This window comes from Ornithodoros turicata, chromosome 7 (genome assembly GCF_037126465.1).
Source record: "Ornithodoros turicata isolate Travis chromosome 7, ASM3712646v1, whole genome shotgun sequence".
In the NCBI taxonomy this organism is placed as follows: Eukaryota; Metazoa; Arthropoda; class Arachnida; order Ixodida; family Argasidae; genus Ornithodoros; species Ornithodoros turicata.
The window spans coordinates 21,388,376-21,403,811 of record NC_088207.1 but is presented as its reverse complement, the minus strand read 5'-3'; the positions used below and the strand labels follow the sequence as shown (position 1 = coordinate 21,403,811).

At 47.2% G+C, this 15,436-nt stretch overlaps 1 long non-coding RNA gene across 1 annotated transcript; it reads left to right on the top strand.

Annotated features, from left to right (window-relative positions):
• Positions 1 to 5,386: 5,386 nt before the first annotated feature.
• LOC135399673 (uncharacterized) lies at positions 5,387 to 8,766 on the top strand. Its single transcript, XR_010424381.1, has 2 exons — positions 5,387 to 5,608; positions 8,125 to 8,766. It is a non-coding gene; the product is annotated as an uncharacterized LOC135399673 (long non-coding RNA).
• The last annotated feature ends 6,670 nt before the right edge of the window (positions 8,767 to 15,436 follow it).

Sequence of the window (15,436 nt, the reverse complement as noted above, 5' to 3'; positions counted from 1 at the left end):
TATTTACGCGAAAATGATGACATTTATCGCCGCTACCGTTAGGCCTAGTGAAGACCGCCATCTCAAGCATTGAGATCGCGGTCTTCACTAGGCCCCTAACGGCAGCCTAAATAGCATGAAAGACACCGTTGATGCGTAAGATTCTGCATTATATCATTGGATTTTATTTATACATACATCTTTGCGCATTCCTGATTTCATCTACTTACGTTCGGTGATGAAAACTTCATACTGGCAGCCGTCTGTTGCGAAGAAGCGGTTCTCCGGCACTATAGTTTCCTGTTCCCCCTATTTTCTGATCCCGGTTGTTACTCCAACAAGCGGTTCTGCCGCACTCCTGGCCAATCAGTTCTGCCAGCAGCCATTTCTGCAGTTCTGAGTCTTCCCAACATACCTCTCTCCATGCAGATGGCGTTGATAAAAGTGGGCGCAAAATCCGTCTGTTTGGTCTGTCACCATACCCGTTTCAATCCAAATCAATCAAGTCTCTCCAAAATGGTTCACTCAGTAAATAAGGGTGAGGTATAAGTACTAGATGTAATGATGGGGAACTGTATTTCGACCTTTGATTGGCTAGATACCTCAAAAGTGGGTGGAGCTTCAGGTATATGCAGGTCCCACTAATGACCAGACTCTCTTTAAATACACGGCACTGATAGCAGACGACACCGTCGGCCCTGTCGTCTGCTACGAAATGTGTAGTTTTACAAAGCCTTATCGAAATCTAAAAACGGGAGGCGTTCGCCTTTTTTGTGACACTTATGCTGTTCATAATTGTCACAAAAAAGGCGTACACCTCCCGTTTCCAACAAATCAGGGCAGAAAATGATAGCATTCGAGATGATGGTTGGTTAAGAGCGCGCTATGCGGTGAAGTTCATTTCTAAGAGTGCGGCTGTGCCGATTGCTCGGTGCTTAGCGTTTTCCAGTGTTTGTATACATGACATTCTGAGGTAAACGTAAACGAGCCCCCGTCGCAACTTCTGGCGTCACGAAGACTTCCGGTCCTTCTGCAACCCAGGACGCTCGGAACCAGCCATCGTGCAGAATGATATCTTTCGCTTTCCCTATTTGTTGAAAACGGGAGGCGTACGCCTCTTTGTTGCAATTGCAATTGACATAAAAAGGCGTATATACGGCCCTCTCTCTCCTCAAATCAGAAACGATAACTGCACCAATCGGCATAGTGGTTGGCGCAGAGCGTGTTTGTTGCCAAACCGGAGTCAATTCAATGTCAATTCTGGGAAGTGTAATTTTTGGCAACAAGCCAGAAGCGGTGCAGGAAGGCATCTATTGGTTAAGTTCTCTTTCGGCGATTTTCGGGCTTAAACTCAAGTGACGATGACGCAAATTGGGGGTCAAAACCGAGTTCTACCGCATTTAACCTTAAAAAGCGATGCACTAATCACAAGGCAAGGAACAATGCGTAGCACAAAAATAAAAGGGTTATACAGGGGAGATGATGCTGACACCAGGGTGATTGTCTCTTGCCTCGCATTTCATAACCAGATGCCAAACAACATATTTTATGTATCGTTCTATACCTCTGTGCCTACAGCATCGAGAGAAGCATGTGGTATACAGACAGAGCATCAATCAGCCGTGTTGCACCTGCTCTCTAATCAAAGCTCTCATCCGTCTTCATGACGTTTGCTATTCATCCTCTATCATCCCCCTGATGGGATTTCCATTGTTTTTTGTATCCGTTCACACGTGCGCTTCATTGCTGCAACACAGTAGGATTTTGCGCCAGGCACGTAGGTCAAAACGAATTTCTTCATTAGTTACCCTTGTCCCAAAGCACCACGAAAGTCATATAAAACATATCAACAAATATCAACGAGTACACAATCAACAATAATACATTTATTTATTTATGAAGGTACCTCAAGCGCCCAGTGGGCGTTATAAGGGCGGGTCATATATGTACACATGTTACATAAAAGCGCATTATTTATTTGTTTATTCACTCATTTACTCCCAGCTTCCAGCAGGGCATTACAGTGGCATGCACTGCCGTTAGGGCACCGTATTATTCTGCGCTACGCATTATTACGTAATGTTTACAAGACATAGGAGTATAACGTTAGTCGAAATAACGATGGCAATACAGCTAAAAACAATAACAGTGATGAGCGACTCATGTTATGCACAGCATGCGAAAGAATGTAATGCCGGTTAAAGAGGCATTAAAGTGCAAAAATTTGTCCTTCCGAAATAAAGATACACTCTCAGAAATGAACTCCACCACATAGCACGCTCCTAGCCAACCATCATCCCGAATGACAACGTTCTCGCCCCTGATTTGCTGAAAACGGGAGGAGGAGCCTATTTTGTGTCCATTATGCACGGCACAAAATAGGCTCCTCCTCCCGTTTTCAACAAATCAGGGGCGAGAACGTTGTCATTCGGGATGATGGTTGGCTAGGAGAGTGCTATGTGGTGAAGTTCATTTCTAAGAGTGTACCTATCGCGGGCGTGTGGACTTGGAACGGGTCCGATCGTATAGTGTCCCGTACATGCGCGGCATGATGCGCACTGCTGCATTTTCCAACACCGATTCACTGAACTGTAACCCACAACAGTTCTCCGCGAATGTTCCACTGACAACATTTACTTTCACGCCCTTTGGACAGCGACGCCAGTCCGCTTCGCAACGCGCGCTACGTTTCTCACCGGGACTGCTTCATGGCGTGACATGCGCGTGCAGGCGCAGCATGAACTGAAAACACCGACGCACGAACTGAAACGAACGCTCTCTGCTTAGCCGGCGTTCACACGGGGCAACTTTTCCCAGCAACTCGAAGCAACTCAAACCAACGTTTTACGAGCAATTTCGAGTCCGCGTTCACACGTAGCAACCCTGTAGGTCCACCCACAAGCAACCTTATGGCGACCGGAGAATGTGGGTTCGAATCGAACTGGTGGAATCTTTTCTTTAGCTGCTGTTTATCAAATTTCAGTCAGTTTTATTGCCCCAATATATCATTATTACCTTCCAGAAATGGCAACTGATATGCTTACGTGAAGTTCGCAAAAAAAGAAAAAAGTTATTTCTCAGCTGCACCTTCAGGATTTGAACCCGTGAATCCACGAACAAAATCCACAACGCAATCGGGAGTCACGTGGCAATGCTCCCCTCGCTGATTGGCCGGTGCACGAGCGACTTCTGAAGTTTTCGGTCGGCGAGCGATTCGCAGCAACTCTGAGCAGCTCGAGTTGCTGGAGGTTGCCGGCTGACAGCAACTCCAAAGTTGCTCATAGTTGCTGGAAACAGTCGCCCAGTGTGAACGCTGCCTTAGCGTCGCAGCAAGAAAGAAGAGTCAGGGATAATTTTAAAGTTTTGCATTATGATAACAAGCACGAAATTAACGTAGCGTGTAACGTAATTTGAAGTGAACTTGTTTTTGCATTTTAGTGACCCTTTAAAGGGACGATGTGTTCGGCAACGGTCTACACTCTACTTGGCTAACTTTTTCGTCCGAAAGGTGCTTCGACATTAACTAAGCGAATTTTAAAGATCAGCACAGCCTCCGCGGCTGCAGAAGCTCAAGCGGCGTGACGTCACTCAGTAAGCGGAGGAGGGAGAGGGTGGCGCGGACAGGAGGCAAGGCGCCGCCCAGACGCCCCGTAACTGTATGAGACGTCATCACGACCGAGGCGTTCCTTTCTGAAAGGCGTGCCATCATTGGTCGGTTACAGAATGACGTTTTCTCGTTTTTCCAGAGAGGAAACTCCGGCACGATCTCACCATCCGGCGTTTGCTCTTGTCGTGTATTCCGTCGAATCACAGCGAAACTACACCGGTATCTCGCGTGGGATTTTCAACCGCGAGGAATTAAATGACGCTATAGTTTCGAAATTGACTGGGACGGATGCGACCGTTCCTTTAAGAGCGGTACGAAAGGAACGGAAGGCATACATTGCGTCCTTCGTGATTTATGAGCGACAGGACGGAAAACGGCAATTTCGTCCTTCCCTCTCTGTGTCCTTCCCAAGAAGGGCGGCAATGCGGAGCGGTCTGTTGTTGGTCTCCTCGAAGGCTTTCTCGCTATCTGCTACCGCACCTTTTGTGTGATTTGCTTTGTTTTGTGTGAGTGAAACACAGTAAGATAAATTTACTCCATATCCCAGAAGAGTAATTTTTTACTCTCTCACATAGTTCAGTTACGCGGCAGTGGGACGTTTATGCTTTTGAAAAAAAAAAAAAAAGGAGAGAGCAAACGTTACGCTACATAAAAGTGATCTAACTGATGAAGATTTTACACAGGCAAAAGGGATGTGTGCACTCTTTTTTTGTTTAAGAGTGTACAGCTCTGTTGGTGAGTCTCCAGTCGAGTGCAGTTGTGGAAAGGGCTTTCGGGCAGGTGCCCGAATAAAAAGGTACCCAGAGCGTCGCCAGAACTTCCTGTAAAAAAAAAGAAAGTATTATGCGCTAGCCCGTCTTTAGAGATGAAATGTCGTCATTCCAGAGACACTATCCCTCTTGAGCAACAACCTGCACTCTCATAACAGAGGGGGGGGGGGGGGGGTCGAAGTAGCTTGCCGTTGTTGGCCGCGCTCAAGTGGACATCGTCACGACTATAGCAACAAAAAAAGAAAAACATGGACTTCGCCTCATAGCACGTTCCTAGCCAACCATCATCCTGAATGACACCCTTGCTTTGATGAAAACGGGGGCGTACGCCATTTTTGTAGCAATTATGAACTGCATAATACCACAGAAATGGCGTACATCCCCCCGTTTTCAGCAAATCAGGGGAAGGAACGATGTCAACCGGGAAGGTTGTTTGGTAGGAGCGTGCTATGCGGTGAAGATTTTTTTTTCCGGACTTTCATCGACTCTGGCAGTGTCTGCCCCAGATCTTAACTTTCGGTCGTCATCATTCCCTCATCTCTTATCAAACCATCTTATCTCATCCTGGCTACAGTCTGACGCAGCCCACATTCGTGAGGCCAACAACGGCAAGTCGGTTTTCGTCACCACCACCACCATCTCCTCTTTGTTTGTTTTTTAGCTTTTTTGTTCGGAGTTTTGTCGTGAAGTTTGTCTTATTTTTTATTTTTTTTTTTGCTAGCGCTGCCCACTTTTGTGTGGCCAACAACGGCGAGCCGATTGAGACATTACCCCCTCCCCTCATTTTTAAGAGTGTATATACTCAGTTATGCGGTGATGTTCTGTTTTAAGAGTGTGCCGCCAGCTCCTCTCGACGACAAAACACCACGAACGTCAATCGTTATCTAAAGTGAGACAGCAAGCCTTCCTCCTCCCCCGTCAACACATCTTCCCTCTTGCCACCTGTAATGCACAAAATTAGGCGACACATTTTGAACAACACCTGCGGCCTTCACAGCGTTCGCTTTCTCTCGTTAGCCGTTCTATTCAGCCGACGTTATACGAGCACCGAAAAATGGCAGTTCACGGCACGACGTTGTCAATTTCCTAATGAAGTAGGCGTGACATAGGACCCTTGTGGAGACCGATCCACTCGGGGATGAACTATAGTATCTCGCAGGAGAAGCAGCTGACACCCCGTATGTATAGATGCTTTCAGTCTACATGCCACCATATGTTTGATATGTGCCCTCACACGTGGACGTGACAAAAGGTGAGTAACACATGTGCTGCAGGAATTGCCTTTCGACGTAATATTCGCTGCGCCTTCCATTTCTTTCTTTCTTTTTTTTTTCTCTCTCTCTCTCTTGTATGCGTGCGGAAAGTAGTTTCGCTTTTCTGAGCAATGAGCCGAATTGCAGCTGAAAGTCGTTTCGTCAAACAGGCTGGAGGCACTCTTCGGCTCCAATCGCATGTCGACTTTACGTAAGGCGGGCTGCAAGCGCGCGTAGCAAAGCGGTAGCAGTTAGCAAAATAATACCGAAACGTGATACCAATACATGATACCAATACTCGTTACTGAAAAAAAAAAGGAAAGAAATAGCGAAGTACCGATATCGATACACTTTCAGTTTCTTTTTTGTAGCGCAACAACTCGCATTGTCCTTAGTCAACGCTAAAAGGATCTCTTCAGGGACTAAGTCGTCGGCGGGCTATGAGAGTATCGGTATCGGTAGCGTTAGAGGATTGACCGTACGTTTGTAACGGAACAACTGCTACGAATTAGTAGAGCGATTACCGCATCGCTACCGAAAAAGCAGCGGTTACCGGTAACAACGTTACTTACAACACTTCTGCGTTTTCCCGAGTGTGAAGCTGTTGCGAAATGCTGCATTTTCATGTTGTTGCTCCTGCTCCTCCGAAAGGATTTCTGGCATTGCACTGAAGATACACGCAAACAATATAGACGGAAAACACTGCCCATCTTCGGTACACTCTTAAAAATGAACTTCACCACATAGCACGCTCTTAGCCAACCATAATCTCGAATGATATCGTTATCTGCCCTGATTTGTTGAAAACGGAGGCGTACGCCTCCCGTTTTCAACAAATCAGAGCAGATAACGATATCATTTGAGATGATGGTTGGCTAGGAACGTGCTATGCGATGAAGTTCATTTTTAAGAGTGTACCTAAGGTTTTATGCATTGCGTGCTACACAAGCATACACATTTGTGAGAACTAAATTCGCATCTTTTTCATTATTATTTTTCCTTTGGAAAGGGGGGGGGGCATGCGAAACAGAAGAGGGAGGGACTTCAACCGTTAGCACCACCACTGACGTTGTCGCTGTTCTTTCAAAAATCAGACAAGGATTTGCTCGGCAACATTGTGTATTCATCTCGTAATGTCGTTCTCTAAAATGTGTTCTTCGTGTGCGAGTTGGTAACATGTACTGTTAGAAATGAACTTCATCGTATAGCACACTCCTAGCCAACCATCATCTCCAATGATATCGTTATGTGCCCTGATTTGTTGAAAACGGAAGGCATACGCCTTTTTCGTGACACTTACGCTGTTCATAATTCTCGCAAAATTTAAAAAAAATTTAAAAATTTACAAAGTTACAAAAAATTTACATAAAGTTAATGAAGTAAGTGTGCACGTTGAGGAGAACGGGCAGCCTCCTCCTCTTTCTTCTTTTGATACTTCTGATACCATTACAAAATGGCGTAAAGACAAAATGGTGTACGTCTTCCCTTTGTGGTCTCGGACTCCCACGTGCCCTAGAACTCAGCACACACTAGTTCTCGTACCACACTTAAGACCATTCTCACCCGACACCATCGTCAGGGCAGGAAAATGATTTACATTTTTTTTGCGTACTGCTCCACGATTGTGCTTGTTTGCTCATTATTTTCACACGACTAGCGAGCTATATATTGAGACGGAAAGAAAAAGAAGATGATGAACGAGCATGGGAACAAACGTTGGAACTATATTGGAACGCAACGAGCATGTATGAGAGCACGAGAATGCGAGCTATCGGAACAAATGAAACAGTCCTATTGGTCGGAGAAGATGCAGCCTCGCTGCCAGCCTGCTCTTCGCACCAGCTCCCGTGGCTCAGTGGTTAGCGTGCTGGCCATGTCACGTCGAGACTGGGAGGTACCCGGGTTCGAATCCCGGTGCCGGCTGTGCTGTCTGGGGTTTTTCCTGGGTTTTCCTCAGACGCTTTCAGACATATGTCGGCACAGTTCCCTTAGAAGTCGGCCCAGGACGCACATTCCCCCAGGGCGTCAGTCGTGACGTTGCCCACATACGTGAGGCCGACAACGGCAAGCCCTATCACCACCACCACCACTGCTCTTCGCTCAGGGCGGTGACATCACAACACGTGAGTGCTCGCAACGTGCACAATAACCACAAAGAAGAAGCTTCACAAGGAGCACGGATTGTGACCACAGCAAAGCATCGATAAAATTGCTCGTTTCGTTAGCCTGAACGACTCGTTCAGCTGTCTCGTGCCGTTAAGTTGAACGTGTGAAACGATTAAGCCCACAGGTCACATAACGATATCATTCGAGATGATGGCTGGCTAGGAGTGTGCTATGCGGTGACGTTCATTTTTTAAGGGTGTGGGTTTGGAATATGGACAGATCCTTCCGCTCTCGACCTAATCGACTCCCTTCTTCGGAACAGTTAGCAGTTCTGAAACGAGTTCGAACCTGAGTAAACACTCTATAGGGAATTCTCCGCACCTATATTGCACACATCCTCTTTCCACAGAGGAAGCCCGATGAACCTCAATTGCCGAACCTTACGTCCACATCCTGCTGGGACGATGCCCGCCTGAGCATACCAAGTCGACCAATGAGGGTCTGCGCCTGTAATCTACTGCGGCGGAAAGAGAACATTGTTGCGAAGCACGGACCGTTTGATTGCCAATATGAGATACGATCGGCGACAGCGGCGCTTCGCCTGCGCAATAAAAGGCAACGATCGCACGGGAAAGAAACGACGGCAGCGTCCCCTTGCTTCCTCGTTGAGCGATTTCCGCTCCTTGATGAAGACGAATTAAAGCCCCTATTGACGAGATGTGTAGGAAGCGGCGGACAGCTCCGGTTGGTGCTTCTGAGCGTGCGCACTAATGAGGAAATCTCAGTGTGCTTTGCAGATAGGAGAAAACGAGATGCGATTGAAGTGGCGATACCGCAGGATGGCCGAGAAGGACAAGTCGCCTGCTGCTGCTGTTGTCGTCTGCTACCCTTCGTGTTTATGTAGACGTCTTCGGCTCCGTCAGTGCGTTTCATCTGTTCTTGCCGAACCTCATCACCAAGGAACAACAAGAGGAAGACCAACGAGGAGACATCTGTAAGCAGTGGGCAGCTTTTGTCTAGTATTCGGCAAATAAAACACGCTCAAAAACGAGTCTGATCAGGTAATTTTTACCTATACTTACAGAGAGTAGGAAATGCGAGACCAATGTTTTATACTTTTTTTTTACTTTCGTTCATTGAATTCTTCGGTTTAGAAATGTGGAATAAACTTATTATTATTGTTATTATTAACAATAACACGTGGCACCTTACGTATAGCACAGCAGGTATCCCCGGAGTGTAGAACCACACAAGAGATTCTTGCCTATACGAAACACATGCTCAATTAAAACCAACACGCAGACATACATGCATACACACGTGTAAGAGTGATTCTCCTATAGATGATTGCAATCCACAAACACGCGAAGAAGCACTAGCACTGCACTGCCCCCCGTAGCGACCGTTCCTGATCTTCCGGGTTCCTCACATGGTACGGCACCGTAACGAAAGAAAATCTCTCATTTGGGGGCGTTACTATCCGTTGCTATCCAGCATATAATAGGCCTGCGTATATTTTACCAGGAATGAAAGCTTCACGATTCTCCCATTGAAAGCTTGTGCCGATCTTAGTTTACTAACTTAACGCAGTGGCGCTCGTTCCTGTACATTCTTAGAAATGAACTTCACCGCATAGCACGCTCCTAGCCAACCATCATCTCGAATGATATCGCTACCTGCCCTGATTGGTTGAAAACGGGAGGCGTACACCTTTTTTTGTGGCAATTATGAACAGCATAAGTGACACAAAAAAGGCGCGCGCTTCCCGATTTCAACAAATCAGGGCGGATAACGATATCATTCGAGATAATGGTTGGCTAGGAGCATGCTATGCGGTGAAGTTCATTTTTAAAGTGTAGGCTCAGGTAGGGAGCCTATGGGCTCAGGATGGCGGCGGTGCCGTTTGGGTGGCACACATATTGTAATACGGGATGCTCAATTGATGCGCTGAATTGCATACATCATTGTGTCACAACCCCTGAAAGGCCGGCTGAGTTTGAACGATTATTATACAGTTAAAGTGAATTAGGTGAAGTATACACACGTACAAAGCGATCGCGAAAGAATCTATAGCCTTTCCCTTAACCGCACAGTAGTGTGTTCCTAGGTGGACAACAATGAAAGTCGCTAACAAAACTGTCTTCAACTCCGTCTGTAACAGGGCCGTTGCACCATGCACACATTGTGGTGATAACTATAGTAATCTACAGGGTTATTCTAGCAAACGTTACATATTTCAATCGCACCGTAAAAATAGAAGACTAGGTTTGGCCCATCCCAAACTTTGCAGACTGATAGCCGTTTATCTGAAGTTTCATTTGAATTTTTTGTAAGCTCTATAGTCATGTAGAAAGAAAATTAAAAATAAAGCGAAATCTCGCCCCATGCATTTTCAATGGCCTATCCCACACAAACACCGCCATTTTTTCTTGTGTCTGCTCCACGTTCACATCACTTCACACAGGTAGCGCTGCCTACAACGATCTGACAGGCCAATTCTGACGTTATGCACCAATCCTCATGTTCTAGTCTTGTTCCGTATGCTGGTGCCACCTGTGTGTGGTGAAATGAAAATGAAGCGCACACAGCAGAAAATGTCGGCTTTTGAGTGAGATAGGCCATAGAAAATGCATAGAGTGAAATTTTGCTTGATTTTTAATTTTTCTTCTACAGGACCATAATGCCCACAAAAAATTCCAACAAAACTTCAGACAAATGGCTACGAGTCTGCAAAGTTTGGAGTTGGATAAACCCAGTCTTCTATTTTTACGATGCGATCAAAATGTGTAACGTTTGTATATTTGAGACTAACCCGGTATATAGAGAGCGGATTTTTGAGTACTAACAGGGGGCGCTCTTGACTGCATAGTACGCAGTATGCCAATCATCACCACGGATGATATCGCTCTGTCTCCCGATAAGCTAAGAAAGGGCCCGCGCACCTATTTATGCATCAACTTTCCTTCCAATCAGAAGATAAAACGATATAATTCTGAATGTTAGTTGGCCTACACTCTAAAAACAGAGCTTCACCGCATAGCATGCTGTGCGCCAACCATTGCCACGAATGATAACATTCGAATGATAACCACTGATTCGAGGAGAGAGGGGGGCGTCGCCTTTTTGTGGCAATTTGGATATATGGTAACTGCCACAAAAAGGCGTACACCTCCCTCTCTCCTGGAATCAAAAGCGATAACCCTATCATTCGCGGCAATGGTTGGCGCACAGCATGCTATGTGGTGAAGCTCTGTTTTTAGAGGGGGGGGGGGGGGGGGTGATATATTTATTAGACGAAAAGAAAAAAAAAACGGGGGAAAGGTCAACCAAAGGAGAGTGTAGAACGACTCATGCGACGAAGAGCGCTACACTCTTAAAAATGAACTTCACCACATAGCACTCTCCTAGCCAACCATCATCCTGAATGACAACGTTCTCGCCCCTGATTTGTTGAAAACGGGAGGAGGAGCCTATTTTGTGCCGTGCATAATGGCACAAAATAGGCTCCTCCTCCCGTTTTCAGCAAGTCAGGGGCGAGAACGTTGTCATTCGGGGTGATGGTTGGCTAGGAGAGTGCTATGTGATGAAGTTCATTTTTAAGAGTGTACCTGCACTCTAAAAACAAAGCTTCACCACATAGCACGCTGAAGGTCAACCATTGTACAGAGTGATACCTCTATCATTGGAAAGCGTTTGGAGTACGCCTCTTTGTGCCATTAACATTTCTGCATAAGGGCCACAAAAAGGCGTACGCCTCCCGTTTTCAGCAGATCAGGGGAGAGAACGATGTCATTCGGGATGACAGTTGGCTAGGAGCCTGCTATGTGGTGAAGTTCATTGTTAAGAGTGTGTTACTGCCTAAAAATCCGCTACCAGCTCCCGTGGCTCAGTGGCTAGCGTGCTGGCCATGTCACGTCGAGACTAGGAGGTACGCGGGTTCGAATCTCGGCGCCGGCTGTGCTGTCTGGGGTTTTTCCTGGGATTTCCTCAGACGCTTTCAGACATATGTCGGCACAGTTCCCTTAGAAGTCGGCCCAGGACGCACATTCCCCCACACACTCTTAAAAATGAACTTCACAGCATAGCAAGCTCCTTGCCAACCATCATCTCGAATGATATCGATCGTTATCTGTCCTGATTTGTTGAGAACGGGAGGATTATGAACAGCATAAGTGTCACAAAAAAGGCGTACGCCTCCCGTTTTCTACGATATCATTCGAGATGATGGTTGGCTAGGAGCGTGCTATGCGGTGAAGTTCGTTTTTAAGAGTGCAGCGTCAGTCGTGACGCTGCCTCACCTCTGTGAGGCCGACAACGGCGAGACCTTTCACCAACACCTAAAAATCCGCTTTCTCCTGATGACAAGTGTATTGATGAACGATGACATATTTCCTCCTGTACGGCATGGTCTGCTCTATCACTCATTTGCAGCAGCATCCAATCACTTGTACTGTATCCCGTGTAATAGATGGAGTTCCGTTTATGCTTTGCTATACACACTGTTCTATGCCTTTCGCTACCGTGCGCGTTGGATGTACTTTCCGATCGGTAAATGACGGAGGTGCTTCGCAATACGGAATATGCATGTGTGGTGCTGTTATCAACACGTGGGATGGAGAAGAGAAAGAAGAGTGTTTGTTTATACAAAAATATTTCTAGCAGTTCAAGGCCCAACCACATGCGGCGTCTTTCAAGCGGGTAGAACGATCCTGTCGGGAAATCCCAAAGGTATAACTGCATGCAACGTTTCCACAACAGAGGGTGGACGAGTATATCTTCTTCATACCCCCACAAAGAAACAAACTCCGCATGATTTGATAAAGATGGTGGTGGTGGTGATGGTGAAAAGGCTCGTCGTTGTCGGTTTCACAGAAGATAAAGACATTTATTGCGAGTGAAAAAGTAATACACGCAAGTGTTTCTGAGCAATCATTTTGCCCAAAGGCGACCGTCGTGCACTTCTGCGTGCCACCTCTGCAGACAAGACGAGATCTCAGTGAATGCACGACATGGCATCCTCTCTCACCGTCGCTTTCTCGTGGATTTCCGCGATGCTACGCATCCCTTCTTCACCGCATGCGGCTCAACGTTGCGCTTACCCCAATGGCAGCGCCTTGGCCGCGCGCCGTCAGGCCTTTGTACCACGTACACTGTGCGCGCTGACCTACACCATCTACTTATGAACTATCCCGTCTTCCAGGGAAAACGCGAGGCCTTGCAGCACAGGATGCACGCAGTCGAACCACCGCCCCTTTCATCCTCCTCAAGGTGCTAGACCCCTGGTCCTGTCCAGCTCATATGTATCAAGGTCCCCGTCATTTTTGGGAGTTTGTGTCACCAACCGGCCTCTCTACCATAGTTTGATCACCTGAACTGCCATCTTTACCATCACGTTTCATTCACTACAGTTGGCACTGGGGCAGCGCCCAGCCTGCTGGCATCATCGTTTCTTTATGTGTGTGTGTGTGTGCAACATCATATTGTAACGAATAAGATACTGGAGCAATGAGCACGCACGATGCCATTCGTTATGAATGGCGTTCCGCTGTTGAACTTCATTAGGTACCCGCAAGAATGGCGGGCTACCTCAAGCACAACGAGCGAACGCACCATTGCAGCTGGCACCTTCACAATCTGTTCCACATTTTCGGCTTTGTGCGTTACATGATGAATTGCGGCCACTCACAAAAGGATTATGTTTTTAACATTCGCAACGATCTTCTGTCGAACGGGCGGTACGCGATCCACGCGAGCAATTCTGCGAGCCGTCATCTACGGAACCTACCAAGGACTGGCGTGAACGGACGCTAACCGGAAGCTACTCTTTAATTGGTCACCTGGGCGCGCCACTTCCGTCGCTTGCCGTCCAAATCTGCTCGTCTCGAACTTTGGGGTGGGCGTCTCGTCACCATCGTTCCGCGACGGCGTTTGCCTGGCCCACGAGCCGTGGCGCCGCTTTAAGTACGTGTGCTTACCTCCGGCTGAAATATAATGAGCTTCAAGTGCTCCGCTACCTGTCTAAGATTGAAACGTTTTACCCTGACACCGGCTCCGATGTTTGCGTCTCAGCACACGCTGCAACTTTGTTGCCCGTCGGCTCGGTCTATGTCGGTGACACACAAAGGCCTGTAGACTCTGATCAGGATGAGCTCATTTCTGTTACAGGGACAATGTTTGTTTTATTTGCGCTGTTTAACAGAATGGATCCTTATGAGCACACAGCCGGACTTTTTACGTTCGGCAGGCGAACGGTTTTCTCACGAGGGAATTTAAACGAAGTACAGGAGTTACACGAAGCTGATACCCCTGGCGACTCGCCACGACAGGAGTGTCGTGGGGAGGAACTTGACTCTACCACCGTTGTACACCATTACGCCACCTATGACGTACGTCACAGCGCGCCGATTGGAATGCCAACGATTGGCCGATGCTCCATTTTGTGGGAGCCTCGCGCAATTCTACCGTAAGGGGGCACCGGGAACATGCGTCTAAAAGTCGAGAAGAGTGAAGAGGAACGCGAGGGATGGGTCCGGAGATGGTTTCCACCACGCGTGGTTTAAAAACTGCCCACATTAGTAGGGAAAGATATCCGTTAGACGAGTCTCTGCACAAGAAGAACCGTTTTCAGCAAACATTCTTTGGGATGGCAGAAGGGCAAGAGCAAGGGCGAGATGGGGCTCCGTGTCTCGAGTTTCACTGTTATAATTCATTGGGATGTTTGTGAAATTTCATAGGCCCTTTAATATATTCGAGTCCTAACTGTTATCGCGCAACAGGGCAGACCAAAACATGCAAGAACGGCACATTCTTAAACGTGCCGCGCCTGCAGCCTGGCGGCTTGGTTTCGTGGTTCTGTCCAATGGACCTTTTTCACAAAGCTTCTGCGCATGCTCTGCGACCTTGACGGTGCCGATTCAATATCAGGGACGGCTCTGCCTATCCCTTCATAAGAAGTCAACAACTAAATTCTGTTCCAAGATGATGCCTCAGTTGCGAGCAAAATGGAATGATCTCTTCACCTTGGAATAGACAACGGACCCATGAGGCACGGCTTCGCTGTCTCCGTTCCGGGATGCTTCAGTCGTTCTCCTCAAGCTCACGACGTGAAACGCTTCAGAGATGACACTCAGCTAACTTGTATCCTACTCATCATTTGTCTTTATTGTCTTCAGCTTGTGGTAAGGTCCACTCCGGACACCGATGCGTTGTTCAAACGCATGGATGGATGATGTATTGACTGCATTTTGATTTTGTCTAGTTCAAGCGACCAGATGGAAAATTTCAAGTATTGTGCATTTGAACTGGTGGCACACCAGGATCCAAAGGTGAACTTGGAGACAGTGGTCGGCCTCGATCTCAAGGGATAACAGGTTAACCACGGGGATTTCCCGCTATTCCCGTGAGAAACGAGAGCCCACTCAAGACGAGTGAACCGTTGGTACATACACGTGAAATCAAGATCAACAGTAAATCTGACAAATTTTAGCATAGAGGGGAGAATGTGGCTACGATGGACCTGACGGACCTGCGGGATCGATAGCAACCTATGGTTAGGTTGCGGAGGTGCCCTGGAGAAATGGACATAGCTAATAAACCGTTGATGGGACCGTACGCATGTACTAGATGATCCTATTACACGGAGGTACCACTGAGGCATTTGTCTGATACAAAGTAGCTCATGAAATACAGTTCCTCTTCAACTGATCACCTGCGAATAATCA